Source organism: Vulpes vulpes, chromosome 11 (genome assembly GCF_048418805.1).
Source record: "Vulpes vulpes isolate BD-2025 chromosome 11, VulVul3, whole genome shotgun sequence".
Classification (NCBI taxonomy): Eukaryota; Metazoa; Chordata; class Mammalia; order Carnivora; family Canidae; genus Vulpes; species Vulpes vulpes.
Window position 1 is genome coordinate 46,438,717 of NC_132790.1, and position 5,430 is coordinate 46,444,146.

General features: G+C 49.4%; 1 long non-coding RNA gene across 1 annotated transcript; it reads left to right on the top strand.

Moving 5' to 3' along the window:
• Window positions 1–1,889: 1,889 nt before the first annotated feature.
• On the top strand, window positions 1,890–4,416 carry LOC140594519 (uncharacterized). Its single transcript, XR_011995387.1, has 2 exons — window positions 1,890–2,059; window positions 2,363–4,416. It is a non-coding gene; the product is annotated as an uncharacterized lncRNA (long non-coding RNA).
• Window positions 4,417–5,430: the final 1,014 nt, after the last annotated feature.

Below are 5,430 nucleotides of genomic sequence, written 5' to 3' on the forward strand. Positions count from 1 at the left end.
TCCAGCAGGTTTTCTGGAAAGATTGATGGAGGGCTACCGTACGTTTACTTAAAGAGAGAGAGAAAGTGAAAGAGAAAGAGAGAAAGAGAGAGGAAAGAGAAAGAGAAAGAGAGAGAAAGAGAGAGAGAGAAAGAGAAAGAGAGAGAAAGAGAAAAAGAGAGAGAGAAAGAGAAAGAGAAGAGAGAGAAAGAGAGAGAGAGACACCCCAGAGGAAAGGGAGGAAAGGATCCGTAAAGAGCAAGAGGAACGAGGGAATAAAAGAGATAAAGGAAACGCAGTAAAGAACTGACTGGGATACTGGCCACCATAGTACAGGGCTCAGGGCAGAGTAAGTCAGGACAGAGTAAGGACCTGGGAGACAAGAAGACCACGGGTTGAACGAGACCAGTGTGCCTACTGCAAGGAAAAAGGACATTGGGTTAAAGATTGTCCAAAGAAGGGCCAAACGCAGGGACCTAAGAAGAAGCCCATTCCTGTACTGTCCCTAGAGGATGAAGATTAGGGATGTCAGGGCCAGGAGCCCCCCCCCCCCCCGAGCCTCGGATAACCCTTAAAGTGGGGGGGTCAACCAGTGACCTTCCTGGTTGCTACGGGAGCTCAACATTCAGTTTTAACTGAGGCAGAAGGACCCTTGAGCTCTATCTAGAAGATGCATTCTTTTGCCTAAAGTTAAGCTCTCAAAGCCAGCCTATTTTTGCCTTTGAATGAAAAGATCCTGAGACGGGATTCTCAGGACAACTCACTTGGACAAAGCTACCACAGGGATTCAAAAACTCCCCCACCTTGTTCAACGAAGCCTTGCATCAGGACTTGGGCAGAATTCGGAGTTGGCGATCCGGACCTCGTTCTCCTGCAGTACGTGGATGATTTGCTCATAGCGGCTAAGACAGAACAGGATTATGTAAAAGGTACGGGGGCCCTGCTCGAGAGACTGGGAAGACTGGGGTATAGGGCCTCCGCCAAAAAGGCCCAAATAGGCCAGAGACGAGTGACCTATCTGGGATATCTCCTGGAAGGAGGCCAGAGGTGGCTGACGGAGGGCCGCAAAAAGGCTGTAGCCCTGATCCTAGCACCCACTGACGCCAGAGGGCTACGAGAGTTCCTCGGCAGTGCCGGGTTCTGCTGCCTCTGGGTACCCGGGTTTGCAGAGCTGGCGGCTCCCCTATATCCTCTCACGAAATCCAACACCCCCTACCACTGGGGAAAGGAGCAACAATTGGCTTTTGACAAAATAAAAAGGGCCTTATTGACTGCCCCTGCCCTGAGCCTCCCAGATGTAACCAAGCCATTTGCGCTATATGCTGATGAACGCTGAGGAATAGCCAAAGGGGTCCTAACTCAGAAACTGGGACCCTGGAAAAGGCCCGTGGCATATTTTTTCAAAAAATTAGATAGTGTGGCGTCAGGATGGCCCCCATGTCTCCAAATAATAGCGGCTGTGGCAGTCCTGGTAAAAGATTCAGATAAGTTGGCCTTCAGCCAACCCCTCACTGTGGTGGCCCCCAACGCTATAGAGACAGTCATCCGCCAGCCCCCTGATCGATGGCTCTCAAACGCTCGGGCCACCCATTATCAGGCCATGTTACTGAATTCCGAGCGGATACGGTTGGGAACGGCTACATCCCTAACCCCGGCCACCTTGCTTCTGGAAGCCGAGTCTCCCTCCCTGCTAATGCATGATTGCCACCAGATCTTAGCTGAGGTCCATGGCACCAGAGGGGACTTGACGGACCAGCCTTTGCCAGATGCTGAAGCAACCTGGTACACCGAGGGGAGTAGCTTTCTACGAAATGGTGAACGCAAAGCCGGGGTGGCCGTGGTAGATAATTCACTGTCCGGGGCATCAGCCAGGCAATGACCCAGTAGCAGAGGGGAACAGGCTGGCCGATCAAACAGCACGAGCCGCTGCACTAGGCCCACAGGAGGATGGACAGAAGCCTTCCCCACCAAACGAGAAACTGCCCAGGTGGTTGTCAAGAAAATCCTAGAAGAAATTTTCCCCTGGTTTGGACTGCCCAAGGTAATAGGGTCGGACAACGGCCCCGCCTTCGTCTCCCAGGTAAGTCAGTTGGTGGCCAGATTACTGGGGATAAATTAAAAATTGCATTGTGCATACAGACCCCAGAGCTCAGGGCAGGTAGAAAGAATGAATAGAACAATTAAAGAGACCCTAACCAAATTGACATTGGAGACTGGCACTAGAGACTGGGTCCAACTCCTCCCTATGGTCCTGTTCCGAGTCCGGAACACTCCCACGCGCCATGGGCTAACTCCTTACGAGATTCTCTATGGAGGTCCCCCACCAGTAACGGACTTACTAGATTCTGCTATTGACCCTCATGCTAACACTCCCGGTTTACAGGACAGGCTAAAGGCGCTCCAGATTATCCAGCGCCAGATCTGGAAACCCCTTGCGGCTGTTTACTGCCCCGGAGACACAACCGACCCACACCCGTTCCAGATCGGTGACTCCGTCTACATCAGGAGACATCAGTCCAGGACGCTTGAGCCCCGCTGGAAGGGCCCATACACTGTACTACTGACCACCCCAACCGCCTTAAAGGTAGACGGCATTGCTGCTTGGGTCCACGCCTCACACGTCAAGCGCGCCCCATCAACGAGCACCCCTGACGCCAGCCAGGACGGACCCGGCGAGCCACCCCAATGGAAGCTCCACCGCACCCAAAACCCGCTCAAGATAAGACTTTCAAAAATTGTTCAATGACAGTTGTTATATTCCTACCTCTCCTAGCGCTCTTCACCTCCGCCAAAGGTGACCCTCATGCCCCAAAAGGTTAACCTGGCAGGTACTAACGTCTGGGGGTGACGAGGTCTGGTCTATAACTAAGACCGCCCCCGTGGGAACCTGGTGGCCTAACCTATATCCTGACCTATGCAAGCTAACCATAGGGGCCCCCAGCCCATGGGACCTAGAGGGATACTTCGACACCTCTAGAGCCCCTAACCAAGAAAGCCCTCCAGGGCGACTGGGATTAGACCCATGGGGAGGATGTGGCACGCCTGACAGAAGGGCCATGCTAAGCACTCTTCCCTTTTATGTCTGTCCCGGGTACCACAGAGATCGCAGGCTAAATCCCACCTTGGAGGGGGAAACACTTCTATTGTGAAAATTGGGGGTGCGAGACTACGGGAGACAGAGGATGGGAGGCCCTCCTCCTCCTGGGATTACATCACTGTCAAGGCTAACTATACTCACCCGGGGTTACCAGGAACTCTGCAATACTACCGCCCTGATTTTAGGGACTGACTCTTACCTGGTACCCCAGCCGGGAACCTAGTGGGCATGCAACAAAGGCCTCACCCCCTGTGTATCTGCTCAGGTCCTAAATGACTCTGAGAACTTCAGTGTTATGGTGCAGATTATGCCCAGGGTGTTCTATCACCCTGCTGAAACTCTAAAAAATCAATATGACAGACATCCCACCCGTTTTCAGCGTGAGCCTGTCTCCCTAACCCTAGTCGTTATGCTGGGACTAGGGGTCGCAACTGGGGTGGGTACTGGCGCAGCTGCTCTGATCCAGGGCTCACGACGTCATATAGAACTCCAGGCAGCTGTAGATGAGGATCTACGGGCACTAGAGCAGTCCGTTTCTAAGTTAGAACAGTCCCTCACCTCACTTTCAGAAGTAGGACTTCAAAACAGGAGAGGCTTGGATTTACTATTCCTGAAAGAGGGAGGACTGTGTGCAGCCCTGGGAGAGGAATGCTGTTTCTATGCAGGCCATTCTGGAGTCATCAGGGACTCCATGGCCAAACTCGGGGATAGGTTAAATAAAAGACAAAGGGACCGGGAGGCCCAGCAGGGTTGGTTTGAAGGCTGGTTTAACCAGTCTCCCTGGATGACCACCCTAATCTCTACCATTATGGGCCCTCTAGTTATCCTGCTCCTGCTGCTAACTTTCGGACCCTGCATCCTCAACCAGCTGCCCCAGTTCGTCTGAGAATGATTGTCCATTACCCAAGCTCTGGTATTAACTCAACAATGTCGGGCCTTCCAAACTGAAGAAATAAATGTTCCCTAAGATTTTAAGATTAAAATCAGCCCAAACAAAGAGGAGGGAATGAAGAACCCCCGCCCCCCTTGTGAGTAGGACCAGCCCTAATCCAGAGGCAGCCCATCCCTGCACCTCCCTGGAATTTAAGCAACAAAAAATATTCTGGTTGTCCAAGATAAGAAAACCATTCCCCCCCCACGCCCTGACTGAAATGTCCCTGAACAGGTTCATGTTGAGAAATCAATAACCTGGATGCTATGCTACTCCCCTGGTTTCTTTGCCTTTAAGCGGTCTTTTTGCCTTTAAAAGATGCCTGTAACTGCTAATCGGGGCTCTCTTCCTCCTCGGAGGCGGAGAGCCCGTTTGCGCAAACGTCCAATAAACCCTCTTGCTAATTGCATCTGCCTGTCTGGGGTCTGAGTCTCTGGGGCGTCCGCCGGGACACGTTGGCACCCGTGAGCCAGGGTCCAACACTAGGCAACTGAAAATCTCCAACTTGATGGTCCTAGTCATTTTGGGCTGTTATAACAAAAATGCCATGGATTGTGTTGCTTAAATAATAGAAATTTATTTTTTACTCTTCTAGAGGCTAGGAAGTTCAAGATCAAGGTGCCAACATAGCCAGTGTACGGTAAAGGCCTTTTTTCTGGTTTTCAGAGGCCACTTTCTCATTGTATTATTATGTATCAGAGGGAGGGGAGAGGGGGAAATGAGCTTTATAGTGTCTGTTCTTACAAAGGCACAGAGCATTCAGGAGAGCTCCATCCTAATGACCTAATTACTTCCCAAAGGCCCTACTTCTTACTACCATTGCTTTGGGAGTTAAGGCTTTAACATATGAATTTGAGGAGGACATAAGCATTCAGTCATATATATATTTAAGAGTAAACTAGGTCAAGATAATTCCATTCAAATTGTGTATCTTCAATTTCTACATAGATGACTTCAAGCTTTCTGGTAAAGTATTTTTGGTTTGTTTACTTTTTTGTTTGTTCATTTTAAAGAGAATGGTTATACTGTAAGGGCAAATACAAATTAGACATAAGAAACTTAATTTTCCCTGTTGAAAATAAGGAAAGAAACTTTCCTGCATTCCCTTTACTTTAAGAATTTTCTTTTAGAAAACTTGTAAGTTATTTCTCTGTCACTTTGAAATATATGTAAATCCTCTTAAAAACTAAATAAGCTTTTTGCCAGCTTTATGAATAGGAGGTATTTCTGAAGGGCTTGGGAACCATCGCTTTGGAAAGTCAACATCTAAGAAAGATAATGACTCTATTTCTCAGTTTCTGTGCAAGGATAGGAGCCTAGCTTCAGCAGGCTTTTGGCTTCAAGTTGCAAAACTATTTCCTATCATAAGTAAGTTTATTTTTCCTTTGCATAAACCAATTACCTAGCATAAATGGTCAACTCA